This window comes from Papio anubis, chromosome 7 (genome assembly GCF_008728515.1).
Source record: "Papio anubis isolate 15944 chromosome 7, Panubis1.0, whole genome shotgun sequence".
In the NCBI taxonomy this organism is placed as follows: domain Eukaryota; kingdom Metazoa; phylum Chordata; class Mammalia; order Primates; family Cercopithecidae; genus Papio; species Papio anubis.
The window spans coordinates 34,704,101-34,725,913 of record NC_044982.1 but is presented as its reverse complement, the minus strand read 5'-3'; the positions used below and the strand labels follow the sequence as shown (position 1 = coordinate 34,725,913).

General features: G+C 41.7%; 1 protein-coding gene across 18 annotated transcripts in view; it reads left to right on the top strand.

Annotated features, from left to right (window-relative positions):
- Nucleotides 1–3,871: 3,871 nt before the first annotated feature.
- RGS6 (regulator of G protein signaling 6) overlaps nt 3,872–21,813 on the top strand; it is a 629,077-nt gene continuing 611,135 nt past the window's right edge. For 5 of the 18 annotated variants that reach the window (XM_017961327.3, XM_031668025.1, XM_017961323.3 and 2 more), the window contains exon 1: nt 4,239–4,746. The gene's annotated coding sequence lies outside the window, so the exon portion shown is untranslated. Of the gene's footprint in view, nt 4,053–4,238; nt 4,747–4,770; nt 5,107–5,223; nt 5,568–21,813 lie in introns of those variants that run through there. The other 13 variants (XR_004184869.1, XM_017961328.3, XM_031668027.1 and 10 more) reach the window with 10 other exon arrangements.

The following is a 21,813-nucleotide window of genomic DNA, read 5'->3' as shown; positions in this document are numbered from 1 at the left end:
TGCCACTGCACCTGGTTGTTCAATAATCTTTATTGCTAAGCTTTAATAAGTAGCCCAGGTGTTACTAATTCTGTGCCCTTTGAGCCTTGCTCTGAAAGAACCAATTTCTAACATGTCTAATCAGGCATTTATTTTCTTTCAGGATTTAACATGAAGCAAAAGTGACCTGGAATCTTTTCTCCCTTTATTGCCAAAACGCAAAGAAAAGAGTCCTTAGCTCTCAGAAGAAGACTACACTTAAGAGTGAAAATAAGAAAATGTGGGAGTTTGAGGAAAAGTATCATCAGCTGTCAAATGTCATGAATGTGCAGTCTTGGTCAATGGGCCACATGACCCAAAACTCATTATCCTCCGCAGAGCCACCACTATTAATATATGCACCAAATGCATCGACACAATAGTTTTCTACCTTGGCCTGTCAATGAAGTTATTGAAACTAAATTGCCAACTCATTTCCATTCTTCTGTTCAATTTATCACCTGTTTTGAGAGCTATACCACAATCAATTCTATTACACACTTTCCTGCAACTCCTCACTTGATAATGAAGTAATCAAAATAATCAGGGTTTTACCTATAAATATTATTTCACTTGATACTTTAGATGAATTTCAGGATCCTTGCATGCAGTGTGTCCTTAATAAGTAATTGCTGAATGGATGAACAAAATTTTGGGCCGAATCACATTATTGTATATATTCACAAAGTAATAGATCCATTCATATTTTTAGTGCAGCCAGTCATGAGTTGATTCTTAAAATAAACCCATGGTGATCATTTTAGAAAAGGGAAGACAATTTTTTCAATTTGGTAAAAACAATTATACTTTAATGTATATTTTTAACCTTTCATTTTGAAATAATGTTATAATAAATTATAAAAGCTACAAAAATGATTCAAAGAGCTTCTTACCATCTTCTGAGGGTAAGTTGCAGATGTGATACCCCTTTACCACTTCATATTTCAGTTTGTCCTTCCTAAAAACAAGAACACTCTACTACATACCTTGAGTACAACATCAGGAAAATAACAATGATCCAATTTAATCCATCGAATCCGCAAAATCCACTGATTGTGCCACAAAAGTCATTTATAGGTTTTGGATCCCATTCAAGATCACGTGCTGCATTTAGTTGTCTCATCTCTTTAGCATCCTTCAATCTGGAACAATCTTTACTATCATAGTCTTGACATTTTTAAAGAATACAGGCCAGTTACTTGATTTTTCTTTCAATTTGCTTTTGTCTGATGTTTTATCCTTATTTATGCATAAGAAGTGACACTACATTCTCAGCATATCATATCAGGATGCAGCACAAGGCTGATTTGTCCCATCATTGGTTTTCATTTATATAAAATTTTACCAGCTGATTAAGATGATATCTCCCAAGTATTACAGCTGCATGTTAAGTAATAAGTATGCTGTACTTATTAATAATTAATGATGTATTAATGAACATTTTTAGAGATATACTTTGAGACTATGTAAATATCCTGTTCCCCATCAAAATTTACCCACCAATTTTAGCATCTATTGATGATTCTGGCCTGAATCAATTATTAAGATGGTGGTTGCCAAATGGTGGTTTTCTGATTCTATCTTTTCTTCTTTTATTAGTTGCATTCTACTATAGAGTTCCCTTCAGTGTGTCTATTAGCACGGACTCATGGACTCTTATTTTACTCAAAGGGTTAAATTTGTCATTAACTATTTTACTCCTTAAATTATCCAAGATTTGGCCAACAGGAATCCCTTCCAGCTGACTTCTGTATTCTTTTGACCTGTCTCCATAATTCTTTAAGTACTTTTTCATTTCCTTGCACAACAAATTATTCTAGTTTCATCTACTATACCAAGGAACCATGGTTCCTTTTAGTGGAGGATGGTATTAAGAAACCAACGTCTGAGTGTTAGGTGTGTTCATTGCTACTGGGTGCCGTTACTTTTAGGCCTTCTAAGTCGACAAACCTAGGAAATATATCACCATATACAGACACATATACACTTATATTTTTCTGTCTATCTATAATCTTTTTGGATCCAAAATCATCTACAATTTCAAGCCACATAACTAGATCTCTTGCCTTTCTATATTGGTAATTCCCTTCTCCAGCAGTGAGATGACCAGCTCCAATTTTCTTAATGTATCTACTTGTTGGCTCAATTCCCTAGCATGTAAACCAATCTCTTGGCCATGTCAGCAAAAAAGTGTGTCCTGTCTCTATTACATACACATATATAAAATACCCCCACATATATACACATATATATGAAATGGGATATTTTATGTGTAAGAAACCACACTACATAGATATATCAGGAATCCCATATAATACACAAAATGTATCAATATGAAAATACATATTTAACTCCTATAAATATCTGATTTCACATATTTTTTTTTAAAGAGAAGTACACAGTAAGACTTTCTTCTGATGAGCGTGGAGCCTGCTGTTCATACTTCCACAGAATTATTCCTTTATGCTCTACTCAGCCCTCAAGGAGCTGCTAGCCTCAGAAATGCAGAGCTCCGGCTGGGTGTGGTGGCTCAAGTCTGTAATTCCAGCACTTTGGGTGGCCAAGGCAGGTGGATCACCTGAGGTCAGGAAGTCGAGACCAGCTTGGCCAACATGATGAAACCCCATCTCTATTAAAAACACACAAAAAATTAGCTGGCAGGCACCTGTAATCCCAGATACTTGGGAGGCTGAGGCAGGAGAATCGCTTCAATCTGGGAGGCGGAGGTTGCAGTGAGCCAAGATTGCACCACCACACTCCAGCATGGGCAACAAGAGCAAAACTACGTCTCAAAAAAAAAAAAAAAAAAAAAAAAAAAAAAAGGCAGACTTCTTCAAAGCGGAAGTTTCCCTAGTCACTACCTTTCGCTCCATGCACGGCCTATTCTTTAACTGTGACAAACTGCCACAGCCAGGTCCACAACCGGCTTGAGCCAAGTATTGACCCTGAGGAAGGAAATGCTTTATATTTCAGCTTTAATAACTAACTGGGACATCTGTTACAATTCTATTTTCCTCACTAGGCTGGGTATGGCATCTCTTGGTTGTAGGTTCCCCCCAGTTTCTGTGGCTCTTCTCGTGGACTAAGCCTACCATAACACACATGTCTGCTTGTGTATTATCCCATTCGACACTAAGGCTTCAGGGCACAGGCTGTTTCCTTTATTATCCATTTCTAATGTTAGAAGAGGGTCTAATACAGAGCAGGTGCTATTTGTCTATTGAAGGAAAGAATGAATACATCCATTAATCAATGTAGAATGGTGGGAAAAGATACAATTTGGGAAGGAGACTTTACTCTTTAACTTCTGGACCCATGTGAATGAGGAGTCCAGGTCATCTGTCCTTAAAGGCATTTAGGTATTTTATTTCAAGTATTTTCCCCCTTTTCTGGTGACATACTACAATTCAGGACTAAGTCTCAAATTTATTCTTGATATTGATAGCATTGATATTGCACACAAATCCCATGGTTACCGTCCAGCACTAATGGTCGTGTCCTATTTCCACCTGCAGCTTCCTGAACCTAACTACACATCGCATTTCAAAACTCCCACGTTAAAAAAAGGCAGCAGTTCAAGTTATTTTCTCATTTTCTGTCTTCAACTTTTTTCTTCTTCCCCCAAGAATATTTGAGAGTTAATTTTCTCGAAAGTTCTTTGTAGTGTTCCAGATAGGAATCATCCTATAATACTCCAAATGCAGCGTGTGGTGTGCATGTTGAATAAATAAAAATGACGAGATTAGGAACAATATCGCTGACGATCGCGGTGTCCCGTTTTAATTTAGAGGGCGCCAGCAACACGTCAGTGACGGAGATTCAGAAGCTGCCTCACCCCGGACCGGGAATCCCTAAGAGAACCTTGACGCCGCTGAAGTTTCCGGTCGGGGCCAGTTTGGAATTGACTAAAGGAGTCTCCGCCCGGTCGAGCCAGTCTCTCGGTTTTCTCCACGGCTTCTCGAGGATGAGGAATTTCTAGGTTTTCTCCTCCTCCGGCAAATCACGGTCTGCGCCTTCCGCGGCTCTGGGAACAGGTGAGCCGGGCGGCGGCGCCCTCGGGACGCGCTCAGGTGCCGGTCCCCGCCCGCCGGCCCCTCCCTGCAGCACGCGGTCCGGGTCCAGGTGCCGGCGCCCAGGTGCGCGGGGCACTGGGCTGCAGCTCCGCTCGGCATCCGACAGCGGGCGCCGCTGCAGCAGCTCGCGGGCCGCGAAGCTGAACGGCTTCGCGAGTTGGGGCAGCTCCTAGCGCTCGGCCCTGCTCGGCGGCGAGAGCTCCGCCCGGGCGCCGCGTTCCTACAGCCGCCAGAGCCGCCGGGCGCCGAGGGGACGGACCGACCTCCGCACACCCTTGCCGGCCCGGGCGGGCAGAGGCGGGCTAGCGGCGAACGCCCGGGAGCGCGGAGAGCCAGGCCAGCCCGGTGCGCGCCGGAGACACCCTGTGCGCCCCGCGTCCTGGCACCATGAGACGCGCCGCGCGTCCTCGCGGGCCCGGGGCTTCGTTTTCCTCTCGCTGAGCCCCTGCGCTCGCCACCACGGAAACTCGGAAAGAGGAGGCGAGGCTGTGGGGAGCGGCGCGGAGACGGACTAGACTTCCCCTCCGCCCCCAAGAGGCTGCCGGTCCCCGGTTTCCTGGGCTTCTCCAGCTTTATCATGAACCTGGCGCAAGGTTGGCTTTAGGAGAAATTCAGGAGCCGGAGGGAGAGTCAAGGCAATTCTTTGGTTGCTAAGGTAATTGTAGTTGTGACAAAAAATGGGCAAGAAACAAATGGGGGAAAACATGGTTTAAAACAGTATCCTCCCTCCCCACCCCATTAATATGTGTTGATTTCATCTCCTGGGTGTGGGTGCTTGTCCATTTCAGATGCGTGACAGGTGCCCGTGTGTGTGTGTCTGCAGTTTGGGACTGTGGAAGCACGAGCTTACATAAGTGGTTAGGCAAGCTGGCGTGTGGACTTGTGTGGGATGGGTGCAGGTCTGCATATAAATCATGTTCCTGGGTTTCTGCGTGTGAAGCGCACACCGACGGGGACGAGAGCGCAGAGGATGGCGCTTTTAGATACTTCCAGTCTTCCGATGTTGTGATCGCAGGTAGGGCAGCTTTGCCTCTAAATCAGGCATTCATTAACTTTTTCTCTGAGCAAGCTCGCCCATTTGTGGTTTGGAAGAAAAGAAAGCGAGTCTCCGCGGTGAGGTGTGGAGGGCAGGGGCGGGTGGGGAGGTTTGTTGTTTGGGAACTGCGCTAGCAAAGGACGCCGTGGCTATTCGCTTGGAGAGGATGACAACTGAACTGGTTGCGTGAGGAGTGAAGAGACCGTGTTTACAGTCACCGGCAGGCTGCGTAAAAAAGTGGCCCAGTGAGACAGGGAAAGTGACCCAGAAAATTTAATTTTTTTCAGAATGAAAGCTGCTGTATTTCTTTATTTTTTTTTTTCTTCTTAATTTGACGGAGTAGTATTTTCCTTCTCTGTCGTTGAGACCAGTGGCATTTCTATGTTACAAACTGAAGATATTTGGGGTCTCGTCGGCTTGGAATTATCAATGCTTGGGAGGTGAGTTCTGATCAATACCTTTAACCAAAGAAAAACTGCAAAAATAATCGAGATTAGGTAAAACCTACCACTGGACCCTTTTCTCTCCAGAGAAAGTGAGAGATGGAAGAACTGGGCTTGTAAGTATCAAAATGGAGTTAGAGAATGAGCTACAAGTTTGTGTGTGTATGGTCTATCAAAAAGTGTAAGACTGAAAGGGAACTGTTAGGTTTAATGTGTTGACAACACGGCTCTTATAGATCAATTTTCATAGGCAAATAGGTAATTACATGGAGTGGGAACTGGGACGTTGGTGGGAAACTTTCTGTAAGATGAATATTCTTTATTAATTTATTACTTTTTCAATGGGTGGGACTACTCTGTGAAGGAAAGTAGAGGGCTGAGGGACATTTGGTGAGACTCTTGAGAGAGAAATCTTTGTAAGCCAAATCTTGCATGCTAAATTAGAGAAAGCCAAGATGATAGATTCTGAGTTCTTTGATCCTGTACCACTGTTAAGCTAAATTGTCCTGTAAATATGATCTCAGGCACCATAAACTATGTATATGTAGAGAGAATCTATTCCCAATAACGCGGCCTTTTCTGAAAGAGTCTGCGAGTTCTAGAAAAGTCAGCTGTTGGGAGGTATTGTGATGAAGGAGAGAGGTCACCGGTGTTTCCTTTTATATATTTATTCTGGCAGATCTTAACTTTACTTATGATTTTCTTTAAGGAATTTCAGTTAACATTCAGTGAATTTATATTGCTGAGAGTTTCAGTAAACCAAGACTAGATTTTCTTTGAAGCAATAAATTCATCTTATCAAGTGAAACATTATGACAATGCTTTTGTGGCAGAAATGTTTATTTAAATGAGTCCATTTTAATTATTTATTTATTTTGGATTTGCAGAATAAGATCTGCAACATAGATGTTTTTGAAGTGAATAGACCTTTCTTGAGAAAGAAAAATAAATTTAAGGTTATTGTGGACAATGAAATTTGCCAGTAATTTTGGATGTCTCATTGTCTACAGGGACATCATTTTATGTGAAAGTAGGATCATTCCATTTCTTATGTCTCTCATCTTCTCCCATGCATGTTATCCCCAACTCCTAAGACTTTGCCAGGAATTGCTGAACATTCTGTTTTGTGCCAGGGGTTAAATATCAGGGGGACGGGAATAAGGAGCTGTGTGTCACATAAACATTTTTCAAAAGGATGCTCTCAGAGATCTCAATACTGGGATTAATTTTTCCTTTAGCTTCGCAGTTAGCTTAATTCATAGTGTTCTGAACCTAGGAATGCATTTAACCTCTTCATTTTCAGTACCAGCTGGAAGGAATATATTTACCAAATTTCATCTTCATTGTAACATATGGCATGATATAAATAATTACTATACACACACTATCCTGCTGTATGGAAAGAAATAGAATTACAAAATAAACTTTCGTGTTGAGTGATATGGATATAATATTTCAAAAAACAATTTTAACTTTTCCCCTGATTCCAAAAGTAATATTTAGCTATTGAAAACAATTCAGGGAAATACAAAGAAAAAAATAAAGGTTATCCATAATCTGCTATGGAGGGGGAGCCACTATTAACATATCTTTAACTGTATATTCTTCCAAATATTATTCTAGTCATTTATTTCTACCCAGCACCCCTCCCCCACAAATTTTTATAAAATGTAACTTGTAAATATAACTTGGAAATGTATTAAAGGCTTGGGACTGCTTGTTTACAGAATGATTTTGATCAGATATTAGTTTTTCCTGGTGGTCCTTATTTTCAAAGAGAGTAGGTTCTTTCTTTTTCTGCTCTTCGAAAACCGGTGTTTGCACTTTGGGCTGGTAATGCTTGGGACTTCCTATCAGATTTAGGGATTAAAGCATCAGAAAAGAAGTAGAAAGGTCATTGGCCATTGTGGACGGGAGACCTGAGTTCTGGTTGCAGTCACTCCACCAACTTCTCCTGTGACCTCTGGGCCTCTGTTTCCCTGAAGGGCAAAAGGTACTTTTAGATTTAACTCAATAAGCTAATGACATATTTGTTGCTTTGACATGAGAATGATACTTGAAGAGGGCTTGTTCAAACACAGAAACGCCTGGGGGTCATCCCCAGAGCCTCTGGTTCTTTCTGTCTGGAGTGGGGCCCGAGAATGTACATATCTGACAAGTCCCTGGATGATGCTGACTCTGTTGGTTGGTGACAGTGAAAACTAGAGGGTAATGTATTAGGGCTGTCTTAGAGGGACAGAGCTAATAGTGTGTGTATATATATGTACATATGTATGACATATATACATATATACACACATATATGCTATATATGAGATATATACATATATGCTATATATGAGATATATATGAGATATATGGCATATATATGTATATATCTCATATATATCTATAAAGGGGAGTTTATTAAGTATTAACTTACATGGTCACAAGGTCCCACAATAGGCTGTCTGTAAACTGAGGAGCAAGGAGAGCCAGTCCAAGTCCCAAAACTGAAGAAATTGGAGTCGGATGTTTGAGGGCAGGAAGCATTCAGCATGGGAGAAAGATGTAGGCTGGGAGGTTAGGCTCGGCTCTCCTTTTTGTGTTTTTCTGCCTGCTTTATATTCGCCAGAAGCTGATTAGATTACGCCCACCAGATTAAGGGTGGATCTGCCTTCCGCAGCCCACTGACTCAAATGTTTAATCTCTTTTGGGCAATGCCCACACAGGCACACCCAGGATCAATACTCTGTATCCCTCAATGCAATCAAGATAACACTCAGTATTAACCATCAAAAAGCCTACCCCTTGTCAACTTGAACCCATATACATCTCCTGAGATCATATATAATCTTCAAATAAAGACAATAGTGAGGTCATAATTGTGCATAACAAAATACAACTATCCTTCGTACAACCAGAAATGCACCAATCCCCAACACAAATACTATTGCATAAAGTTAACAATACTTAAGGCTGATATGAAGTCAATAAATCTTATGTCACATGATAAAGGAAAAGGAAATAAAATGAAGATATTTTCTTAGCACAAGTGTATACGTACACAAACATGTTTTTAACAAAAGAAGGAGGAAATACTCATGACAATTACAGTCTCTGTTTCTGCAACTGGTCACATGGTCGTAGCTGGTATTGATGACTACCTTCTACCCATTCAGTATTCCTTTTGCCTACAGCAAGCACCTCAGCAGATCGTGATTTTTTTCCCTAGTGGAGTGACCCAAACCTTCATTCCTGAAGGGTCTGGACCATTTGTAGTCCTGCCTGGATTGGGCTGTTGTAGTTTCCCGTTGACATTAATCACAGGGCATGGTAATGCTGAGAGATGCCCTAATGGGTCTCCTGTGTTCCATATGTAGTCTTCCTTACCTCTGCTGTGGAGTAGTAGACTGATTTCATCTTGATAGTCTGGGTCAATCACCCTAGCCAACACTGTAACTCCCTTCTTAGCCTGTTGACTTAAAGGTAGGAGGATCCCAAACTGTCCAGGTGGCAATCTTAACTTCCAGTTTAATGAAATCATTGTTGTGTTTCCTGGTGACAGCATTCCTCCCTCTGGAACTAAGACCTCTAGGCCAGCAGAATGTAATGTCGAGGGAACAGGAAGCAAAAATTTTGCTAATTCAGTAGGGGTGATGGTGAGTGGTGCCTCTTCCACTTCCGCCCCTTAATTCTTGGACCTGTGAATCCTGGCTATAGAAGAAACAGTACCATATATTGGATGCTGATTCAGAGCATACATGGCCCTCTGGAGAAATTTGCCCCAGTCCTGCAAAGTATTGTCACCTAGCTGGCATTGTAATTGTGACTTCAAAAGGCCATTCCACCATTCTGTCAATCCAACTGCTTCAGGAAGATGGGGAACATGGTAAGACCAGTAAATTCCGTGAGCATGAGCCCACTGCCTCACTTCTTTAGCCATGAAGTGAGTGCCTTGGTCAGAGGCAATGCTGCATGGAATACCATGATGGTGGATAAGGCATTCCGTGAGTCCACAGATGCTAGTCTTGGCAGAAGCCATGCATGCAGGATAGGCAAACCCATATCTGGAGTAAATGTCTATTCCAGTGAGGACAAACCTCTGCCCTTTCCATGATGGAAGAGGTCCAATATAATCAACCTGCCACCAGGTAGCTGGCTGATCACCCTGAGGAATAGTGCCATATTGGGGGCTCAGTGCTGGTCTCTGCTGCTGGCAGTTTGGGCCCTCAGCAGTGATAGCCAGGTCAGCCTTGGTGAGTGGAAGTCCATGTTGCTGAGCCCGTGCGTAACCTCCATCCCTGCCACCATGGCCACTTTGTTCATGGGACTATTGGGTGATGACAGGGGTGGCTGGGGAAAGACGCTGAGTGAGTCCACAGAACAGATCATCCTATTCATCTGATTATTAAACTCCTCCTCCGCTGAGGTCACCCGTTGGTGAGCACTTACATGGGATACAAATAGCTTCACCGTTTTTGACCACTCAGAAAGGTCCATCCACATACCTCTTTCCAAAATTTCTTTGTCAGCAATTTTCCAATCATGCTTCTTCCAAGTCCCTGACCATCTAGCCAAGCCATTGACTACAGCCCATGAATTGGTATATAATCACATATTGGGCCATTTCTCCTTCCATGCAAAGTGCACAACCAGCTGCACTGCTCGAAGTTCTGCCCACTGGGAAGATTTCCCTTCACCTCTGTCCTTCAGGGATGTCCTAGAAAGGGGCTGTAGTGCTACAGCTGTCCACTTTCTGGTGGTGCCTGCATACCATGCAGAACCATCTGTGAATAGGCCCTAGTCTTCTCCTCCTCTGTCAACTGATCATAGGGAACTCCCCATTAGGCCATGGGTGCAGGCTGGGGGAGAGAAGGCAGGGTGGCAGGAGTGGAGACCATGGGCATTTGAGCCACTTCCTTGTGTAACTTACTTGTGCCTTCAGTACCTGCTTGAGCCAGATCAAGTATATACCACTTCTGTTTGATGATGGAATGCTGCTGTGCACAACCCACCAATGGCTAGATTGGTCAGAAAGCACCCAGTTCATAATAGGAAGTTCAGGTTGCGTGGTGACTTGATGACCCACAGTTAAACGTTCAGTTTCCACCAAAGCCCAGTAACAGACCAAGAGCTGTATCTCAAAAGGACAGTAGTTATCTGCAGAAGATGGCAGGGTCTTGCTACAAAGTCCTAGAGGGCTCCACTGTGATTCACCTATGGGGGCCTGCCAAAGGCTCCAGACAGCATCCCTATCTGCCACTGACATCTCAACCACCACTGGATCTGCTGGGTCATATAGCCCAAGTGGGAGAGCAGCTTGCACGGCAGCCTGGACCTGTTGCAGAGCCTTCTCCTGTTCTGGACCCCACTCAAAACTGGCAGCTTTTCGAGTCACTCAATAAATGGACCAGAGTAACACACCCAAATAAGGAATGTGGTGCCTCCAAAATCCAAATAGGCCCACTAAGCATTGTGCCTCTTTCTTGGTTGTAGGAGGGGCCAAATGCAGCAACTTATCCTTCACCTCAGAAGGAATATCTCAACAGGCCCCACGCCACTGGACCCCTAGAAATTTTACTGGGGTAAGAGGTCCCTGAATTTTAGTTGGATTTATTTCTTAACCTCTGGCTTGCACATGTCCCACCAATAAGTCTAGTGTGTTTGCTCCTTCTTGTTCTCTGAATCCAATCAGCATTACATCAGTGTAATGGACCAGAGTGATATCTTGCAGAAGTGAAAAGCGATCAAGGTCTCTCTGAATAAGATTATGACACAAAGCCAGAGAGTTGATATACCCCTGAGGTAGGACAGTAAAGGTATATTGCTGGCCTTGCCAGCTGAAGGCAAATTGCTTCCAGTGGGCCATATGGACAGGAATGGAGAAAAAGGCATTTGCCAAGTCCATGGCTATATACCAAGTACCAGGAGATGTGTTAATTTGCTCAAGCAATGAAACCACATCTGGTACAGTAGCTGCAATTGGAGTCACCACTTGGTTAAGCTTACGATAATCCACTGCCATTCTCCAAGATCCATCTGTCTTCTGCACAGGCCAAATGGGAGAGTTAAATGGGAACGTGGTGGGAATCACCATCCTTGCGTCTTTCAAGTCCTTGATGGTGGCACTAATCTCTGCAGTCCCTCTAGGCATGTGATATTGTTTTTGATTTACTATTTTTCTAGGTAGAGGCATCTCTAATGGCTTCTATTTGGGCTTTTGCCCCATAATAGCCCTCACCCTACTAGTCAGAGAGCCAATGTGGGGGTTCTGCCAGCTGCTAAGTGTGCCTATGCCAATTTTGCTTTCTGGCACTGGGTCAATGACCACAGGTTAAGTCCAGGGACCTACTATAAGTTGGACCTGAGCTAAAACTCCATTAATTATCTGACCTCCATAACCCCCTAGCTTAACTGGAGGACTACAATGATGTTTTGGGTTTCCTGGAATCAATGTAAGCTCAGAGCCAGTGTCCAGTAGTCCCTGAAATGTCTGATCATTTTCCTTTCCCCAGTGCACAGTTACCCTGGTAAAAGGCCAGAGGTCTCCTTGGGGAAGGATGAGACAAAGATCCACTTCATAAATTTTCGGTAATGTAGTGGGGTCCTTCCTCAAGGGGACCCAGCCACCCCTTTATCCAAAGGGTTCTGGGTCTATAAACTGGCTCAAGTCTGGAAATTGATTGAGGAGCCATGATTCTCTGTTTTTATAATTCAAATTAGTCTTTTGTCCACTCAACCTAGAAGTTTTCTGTTTGTATAATTGAAGTAGGGATGCAGTAGGCTTCCTATCAATTTCACTTCTAGGAACACCACGATTAGCCAATGCCAGAGGTCTACATGAGTCAGACTATTCTGATTGGCACTTTGCCTCTGCTGTCCATTATGGTAGCTATGCTCACCTTGCCTTTGATGGTTGAGTGCTGCCACTTGGCCCCTGCCACCTGGCCCCTGCCACCTCTGGATCCAATTATTCCAATTGTATTTAAATTTTGTAGTTGAGTGACTGTGGTTCCCACCATTAGATCTGACATACAGAGAAGAACAATTACAGGGCTCTTCAAAGATGCAGATGCTGCCCTCCCAAGTCTATTTTGCAAGGCAGTCAAGAGTATGTCTTCTGGACCCTCCCAGCTGGGATGAGTAGGTCTAAAGGGACTAATCCACTCCACCACCCCAATCTCCCTAAGCCTTTGGATTTCTTCCTCTACATTAAGCCAAGGGAGATCAGGCGTTTCCAGCTCACTCACAGTGGGCTGCCTTTAAGAGCTTGTGTCTGTTTTTCCAAAATTTTGGCTCATTCTCTACAGGAGATAAGACTCTCACTTAGGGTAATCTTAGCAGATTTGAAGCTCAGTATCTGCTTCTGAAGCCGGAAGACAGAAACCATGAGTTAATCATTTTCTTTCATCACTTTGTCCATTGAACTTAGGAGCAACCAGCTTCATTGTGTTCCTTGGTTCTCCACATATGGTCAAATGTACTATGTACAGAGTCACTAAACTCCTTGCCTCTCACGAGCAGTGAGTCAGGAGTGTCAAATGCATTTATTTTGCATAACTCTCTAAACAATTTCTGCCAAGGACTATCAGTATTTTCTATATCGTTAGAAGTAGAGTCCTTAGCATTTTTGGATCTAATCATATTAAGCAGCCAACTCCAGAAACCCCAAAACCAACGAAAGAACTCCATTCTTAATATTCTGTTCCTCTAGAACCACTCCTGGTACCAAAATCTGTATTAGGGTTCTCTTAGAGGGATATAACTAATAAGACATATATATCTGAGGGAGTTTATTAAGTATTAACTTACACAATCACAAGGTCCCACAATAGGCTGTCTGTAAGCTGAGGAGCAAGGAGAGCCAGTCCAGGTCCCAAAACTGCAGAACTTGGAGTCAGATGTTTGAGGGCAAGAAGGATCCAGCATGGGAGAAAGATGTAGGCTGGGAGGCTTGTCTCCTCTCTCCTTTTCATGTTTATCTGCCTGCTTTATATTTGCCGGAAGCTAATTAGATTGTGCCCACCAGATTAAGGGTGGATCTGCCTTCCCCAGCCCACTGACTCACATATTTAATCTCTTTTGGGCAACACCCACACAGACACACCCAGGATCAATACTCTGTATCCCTCAATGCAATCAAGTTAACACTCAGTCACACATCACAGTAAGCTCTTTACAGGCCAAAAAGCCTGTTTGACTTTTCTTTGCATCCATCCATCCAGTGCCCCAAAATATATCTGCCAATAGGTGTTCAGTAAGCATTGGCTGAATCAATATTACTTTTCTCTTATGGGGGAGTATGTTTCTGGAGTAGTCAAGACAAAATAATAATCGTCCAGAATTTGGAAACATTAAGCCTGTAATAAGAGTTATAATCATTCATGGACCACACTACTTCAAACTGCAAAACATGCAAAAATGCTTATAAGTAGGCAGTTAAAATGAACATTAAACCTAATGAGTTACATTAAATAACAACTGGGAATACCTGCTTGAGATGTTCCAAACCACAAAGCCTACCAAATACTTCACCGTTGCCTCTCTGAGGCCTGGAAGAGGCCATTTATTTTCTACCACATACACATATTTCAAAAAATGGGAGGTTCACTGTTAATTACCCCAATTACCAAGGCAACAGATAAAGCAAGCAATCTCCCCACTCCTCTCCTCATCCCCCATCCCTCCCACTAAGAAAAAAGGCAGAGCAATGCCCATTAGAACCCTACCACCACTCTGTAAGATAGGTCTCAATTTCATGAATGAAGAAATTTAAAACTTTAGAGAAATAAATTAACCTGCATAAATCCACAAAGTGAAGTAGCATCAGAAGTAAGATGCAGGCCTCCTGATTGCAAAGGGCGGTGTTCTTCACCACTTCCCTCTGGTGACATTGAATGTGTATATTTGATAGCTAGGAGATTCTAACTGGCTGAAATACCCCAGTTAGAACTTTTGATTATCCTTATGTGGTTACCTTTCTTTATAGAAAATTTGTCTTTTCCTTCTACTTAGGTGTTAGTAACATAGGGTGGTACAAAGAACCACCATTTTTATGTGTGGTAACTTCAAAAAAAGTGTAAATATTTGGATATGAACAAAATAGATCCTTGTTCATTAATAGCTCAGGCTATGCAAATGAATTGTCTTAAAGGCTAGCTGTCTTGGCATTTCACAGTAATTTGATTAGATTATCAAAGAGAAAGCCACCTTTAGATCTGTCCATGGTAGAGTTCACTCATTCACTAGTATCTGCTTGACCCAAGAGCCTATTTTCTTGCACACATGGAAGCATGCATTCTACAAAGCCAGCTGAGGTGAGGTCCCCTGCATGGATGGGAACTGGTGGTGGCACTCTCTTGGAAATACCCCAGGCACCTGTGTTGCTCTCATGAAGACCTGGCTAGCCTGGAGCCCGGACAGAGAACTGCTATTATTTGCTCTTAAAGGAGCACAACAGGCATTTAAAAATCCTGTTAATTGTGTTTCTGAACGTTAGTTTTCTCATCTGTGAAAGAATAATTTAAAAAATACGCTTTGAGTATGTGTGACCATGAGGAGAATGCAGGACCCTGTATGAAGTACGGGGCATAGAAAGCACAGACACTTAAGAAGATGGGACTGTCATAACACAGTTCCTGTTTTCTAATAATTTTTAGAGTGAGTCTGTTGAGAAATCAGTATTTCAGGATAATGGTTCCTTTTTATTTTCTGTTCCTGAGGACTTGCTGTGTTAGTCCAGCATTTGAGGGGCTCCCAAGTCTCTGAGAATTCTGCTCCATAGTTCTCACATTGAGATTTGAGGAGGCTTGTAGAAAGCAAGTGGCCCAGACATCTGAGTGGGAGAAGGCAGCATGGGCGAGATATCTGTGGTAGCCAAAGATGCCTCTGTTTCCTGGAGGTGAAAGGCCATTAATCACCAGCAGGAAGAGAAGTGAAAAAGGAGACTGCTGCTGCATTGATAGGGCTTATGCCAGATACATAGAGCAAGCCCATGTTTTATTTTTTTCTCTGCATCCTTGGGGTTTCTCACAGTGCTTGGCACATAGTAGGAGTTTGGTAAATGTTTGCCTAGTTATTGAGTTGCAGAGTGACAGCTGTGGGTAGGGGAGGAAGGATGGGCTAGTATTGGTAGGAATTCATGGACTAATGTGGGTATATGGATTGGTATGAGTGTGGATGCAAGCTGCACATGGTTATAGCCCTCATTCTTATTGCTTGCTTGATTTTACCTGGCAAGATCTACTTCATATTCATGATATAGTAAGACTGTCATCCTAGTTTCTAGTTTTACATTAATGTTTGTCCATTCCATTGGGCTTTGGTCTGTTTGGCTTTTTTTTGGTTTTATAATTTATGTTTATAATTTTATCTCCACCTCCAGCACAAGACCAATACACATAGTAAATGCTTGATAAAAAATGGTTGCCTAAACGAAAACTTGCTCAGCCTACAAAATTATGGGTCTGTCATATGGTTGTGGGCTGATCTTACAAAATAACCATCAGCATTGTTAAGCTTTTTGCAAATCAAAGTCCTTTAAGAGGTGTTAGGTGGTATTATGCTTGTTTTATAGATGGGGAACCGAGTGGAAACGAGGTTCAGTTACTTGCCCTAAGTCATTGAGGAACCAAGATTTAAACTCAGATCTTTTCTGACCCCATAGTCCTTGTGCTCTTTTATATAGCACAAGGTGGGGAATAAACACAGACCCTTCCCTTGAGATCATTTCACTTGTATTGGGGAGATGATAGGAATAAATAGAAAATTGGCAATAACAGATGTTAAAAGATAGTTTAGGAAAAAATGCAGGGGATTTTGTAAGTCAGATTTGGTAGCAAATAGATGATGAAGACAGTAAGTACATTATAGTTTAGTTCAGAGACAGCATTTTATCAGATCTAGAAGAGACAGGCTTTGGGAAACAGAAATAAATTTTATAGGTGCAAAAAGGGATAATGGCAAAGTTTTCAGATGAAGGGTCTTGATAATACAGTCATGTTTCACTTAATGACCAGGATACATTCGGAGAGATGTATCATTAGGTGATTTTGTTGTTGTGTGAACACCCTAGAATGTACTTACACAACCTGGATGGTATAGCCTACTATACACCTAGGCCGTATGGTGTAGTGCTCCTAGGCTAAAAACTGTGCAGCATGTTACTGTACTGAATACTGTAGGCAATTGTAGCACAGTGGTATTTTGTACTTAATTATATCTAAACATGGGAAAGATACAGTAACAATATGGTGTTATAATCTCATGGGACCCCCTTCATATATGTGGTCCATCACTGACTCGTGGTGCATGACTGTAACTGGCTATTAAAACAATTGTTTGATTTCAGAGTAAGGGCTAATATGAACTCTTCATAGTTAAAGACATCTCAGACCACCCTAGCTAAAATAATAACCCCTGCCCCTTCTCATTGCTCTTCATTGTCTTAGTTGCCCTATTTTTGATCACAGCTTTATCACCATGACATTGCATTATATGTATTTATATATTCTATCTCCCTCTGCTAGACTATATATTCCATACAAGCAGGGACTCTCTTATTTCCTGTTGTAGATTCAGCATCTATCACAGATTCTGATTCATACTAATTGTTTAAGAACTATTTGTGAAATGAAGGAAGGAAGAAAATGCATTTGGAAAATGAGTTGCAAACTCAAACACTCAAAAGACCAGTTAGGTAAAGAAAATGAGGGAAACAAGTGAGGTTTCTTCCACAATAGTAACAAGTTGTAATCTTTGGAAATCAAAAGCATGTTTTGTCTGTACATTACACAAATAGAAAGTTTTTACTCCCAGAAAGAAATACATTTATATCTATTTTTCTTGGAATATGGGGTCCTCTGACTCGTTGTCAAGAGAGACCCGGATGCCAAATAACATTTCCTTTTCTCTAAAAGCAAAACAGCCATCCATGTGTGATGATGAATGGCACCTGACCCTGGGGGCCTCAGGGTTGGGGTTGCATTAGGGACAGTGGAGACTGTGTTTAAGTGAGAAGTATGTGCTGCTCAGAAAGCCCTGTTGTCGCCAAGTTTTAATTCATTTAAAAATTATTAACTAATTTCAGTTAGAAAAATATTATGTATATCTACACTGCCCAATCCAAGAGAAACACCTTTTGAGCTGGCTGCATTTTGTGGTGTGACCTCTCTAGAAGAAAAGATAACTCTAAAAAACATGTCCCATATATTTTCTCCTTAAACTTCTGTGGAAGTACTACAGTGTTTAGATTCCAAACCAAGCAGGAAGATGCCATTATATTATTTTGCTGACCATACATCTTAATACAAAGACTGATTCAGCAGCTGGTCAAAATAGAAAGGACGCATTCACGAAGAATAAATTTATTGATTACATTTTAGACTTTTTTTTTTTTTTTTTTAAAGGGAAGGCACTTTCATTTTCAGGACAGCAGGTGGTTTAGGGCTTGGCTGTTGGTTTCTGCCGATAGCCAGGGGTATGTGACAGGAGACAAAGTAGTGGAACTCTCCTGATCTGCATTCTTCCCATTTGCAGAATAGGGCTGAGAAATTGTGATTGCTTTGAGATGGTTACTGAAAGAGAGTATGTACCTGGAAACAATCATGGTTTAGTCAACTATTAATGGGTTCGCGGGGGCGGGATGTTCCATATCTCAGGTCACAGCTGGTGTGGGGTCTCTGCTGCTCCTCCCCGCTCCTTGTCCTGCTGGTCCGTGTCAGACAGTGCATCTGTCTTCCTACCAAGGACCCGTTTCCAGATAATGATTAATTGGATATGGCTCCTGTGTTCAAGAAACTTAAAATTCTGAAGAAGGAAAACAAATGGAGAGATGGAATGTGGTAAGCAAGGCCTATATATGGAAAGTTAGGGAGAGATGACTTCCCACTGAGAGATTTCACTGAAGAGGCTAAGTAGATGAATTGAACCTTTGGGGAATGATGGGTCTGGGGCCTGCAGAAATGGGGCCAGGGGACAGAGATGGCAAGAATGTGCTTGGGCATTTCAATGTAAACAAAAGTATTCAGGTGATCAAATGCAAAGAATGTGCAAAGAATACTTAATACTCCCCATACAGAGAGTGAGGTCCTTAAAAACCTCTCTGTCAGGAGGAGTCCGTGTTGATGAACTTAAAACTTTAATGAAAACAAGGATAGGGGAAATCTAGGTTTAAGCAAAACTGTTCAGTAAGTATTTGTCATGTTTACTGAAAGTAAAATGAGAAAACAAAAGTAGATTATGAGTGACATTTTACTCACCTTATGTTGGTAAGAGCAGTGTGTCACAGTGAATTTCCAGTTACTTCTTGCTGTTTTGCCGGCTGTCACCCCCGCTTACAGTGAAATTGCTTACAGGTGATTTTGCTTTATTACAGTCAGTGCACAATTCTCATGCACAAGGGCACTCCTCCATGCCAGGCTCTGTATACAAACGTTTAGTGCCTTTCAGTCCGAGAGGCTGACTGCTGACTCCTGGGTCTCCATGTGGCTAAAGGGTAAAGTAGATAGATACATCTTGGGATAAACTTTATTTAACTTAGTTGACATGACTGATTAGGAAGTCCTCAGATACCTCACCCCCGTGCACAGGGTATTTAGTGTCATGCCAAAGCATATGCTGCCAATTCCAGGTTTTCATTTTTTGGCTTCCTTTAGCTTTCAAAACTTCTCTGCAAAAACCACTTCCCCTGCCTGCCATCTGCCTTAAGACCCCCTCCCCCACTTAAAAAATATCTGTTTCTAATCCCAGAAGTCTTTTTTTGTTGTTTTCGAGACAGGGTCTCACTCTGTTGCCCAGGCTGGATTGCAGTGTGCGGTCTTGGCTCGCTGCAGCCTTGACCTCCCAGGCTCAAGTGATCCTCCCACCTCAGCCTCCCGAGTAGCTGGGACTACAGGCGTGTGCCACCACTCTGAGCTAATTTTGTATTTATTGTAGAGGCAGGGTTTCATCACGTTGCCTAGACTGGCGCGAGATTCTTATATTTTCTAATTATTCTTAAGATGACCAATTGATTATCAAAAATGTATTTGGAAATAGGTATAAGTTGAACTTTGCTTGTTAGAAATTCTTGGTTGGAGGAGTTTTCTGTAGTTAAGATTACCATGTTATTGGGTATATGAAGATGAACAGCGATGGATAAAACCAGAAGTACAAGTTGGGGCCAGTGTGAGAAGGAACTTGAATGCCATATAATAGTGATGATAGTGATGGGGAGTCAGTCTTCTCTCTGATGCAGACTAAACAAAAAATACAAATACGCCAACTGAACTGAAGCAAAATCCAAGTATCTCAAGCAAAAATAAATTTATCTGGCTGCATAATCAGAGAATTCAGGCCTAGCTGGATCCAGGGACTTAAATGACATTGTCAGCACTCTTACGTGACACCTTGTCTTCTTGACTTCCTCCTTCTATGACACAAGAGAAAAAGAAGATGGTCACTAATATTTCTATCCTCACGTCTTTTCAACAGTCACCTCACAGGGGAGGAATCTTCTTTCTTCCAGCGTCCTTATCTCAGTCTCAGGGAGGGACTTCGGTCCTGATTAGTCACATGTCTACGTTGGTTGGATCTGTGTGTCCGATAGTGAGGCATATTCTGGCCAGGACAGTCCACAGTGGTAACAGACGCAACCTCTGGCTCCTTCATCATCCCTGCGGTTATAACCCTGCCATGATGTCACTTTTTGCATCACTGTATGTGAGAGGGCTGCAATGCCACCTTGAGAACCCAATATGCTGCATCCTTCCTCCAGATCTGCATTTATTTGCACTATTCTTTTTCAAACGTACAATTCTACTGAAGTATAACATATTTATGTTATATGAAAAGTATTTATGTTATATGTAAAGTATTCAAATCATTGTTCAATAAATTTTCAAACAGTAAACACATCCATGTTATCTCTCTGAGATCGAGAAGGAGAATATTACCATTCTTCCAGAAACTACCTCATGGGCCCTCCCAGTAAGTACATATTTCTTTTTTCCCATTGGTAACCAGCTGATTTCCTTTCTCTCTCTCTCCCTCTCTTTTTTAAAGAGATGAGGTCTCGCTATGTTGCCCAGGATGGCCACGAACTCCTAAGCTCAAGCAATCCTCCCACTTCAGCCTCCCAAGTAGCTACCACTAACCTGATTTCTAACACTGTAGCTTTCTCTTTTTTGAAACAAATGAAATAAGTATGTAATCATACATATATGCCTGTACTCTTTCTTTCTAGATCCTTATGCACAACATTGCTTGTGAAATTCATCTATGTTGCAGTGTGTAGCAGTAAACTATTTTTATTGCTGTGTAGTATTCTACTTTGTGATATTCCACAAACCATTCATCTTCTGTTGAGGGACATTTGGGATATTTCTAGGTGAGACATATTATGAATAGTGCTGCTATGAATATTTTTGTATGTGTTTTGTGGCACACATATGAATGTATTTCTGTTTGGTATACACACCTGAGCCTGGATTGCTGGGTAATGGGGTGTGCGTATGTTCAGCTTTATTCGATCCCTACAAAGGGTTTTCTTAAGTGGCTTTACCAACTTATATTCCTATCATCACTTCATGAGTGTTTCAGTTTCTTTATATCATTGGCAAGACTTGAGATTGTTAAATGTTTGAATTTTAGCCATTCTGGTGGGTGCGTAGTGGTGTCTTATGGCTTCAATTTGCATTTTTCTGGTGACTGATGATGTGCCTTTTTAATTTTTTTGCCACTTTTATTTGTCTTTTGCAGTGCCTGTTCAAGCTTATTGCCTATTTTTAAATTCGATTTTTAATCTTTTTCTTATTGAGTTATAGAAGTCTTCTTTTGAAAACAAATTTTTAATACAAATACTTTTACCTGTCATATGTATTTAAACTATCTTTTCCCAGCTCTAGTGGTTTGCCTTTTACTCTCTTTTGATGAATTGGAGATCTCACTTTGAATATAATCCAATTTATCAGTCTCTTCCTTTATGGTTATTGTTTCCTGTGCCTACTTAATAAATTGTTGCTTACCCTAAGGTTATGAAGCTACTCTATTTTAATTTATAGAAGCTCTTTTTTTTTTTTTTTTTTTTTTTTTTTTTTAGCCTTTATCTTTAGGTTGTAAAAGTCTACCTGTGGCTGATTGTTGTTTATGGTGTGAGAAAGGCATCCATATTTATTTTGTTTTACTTACGGACATCCAATAAACCCAGCACCACTTATTGAAAAATCTCTTCATTTCTACTGCTCTGAAATGTCACCTTTGTTATCAGTCACATTTGTGGTCT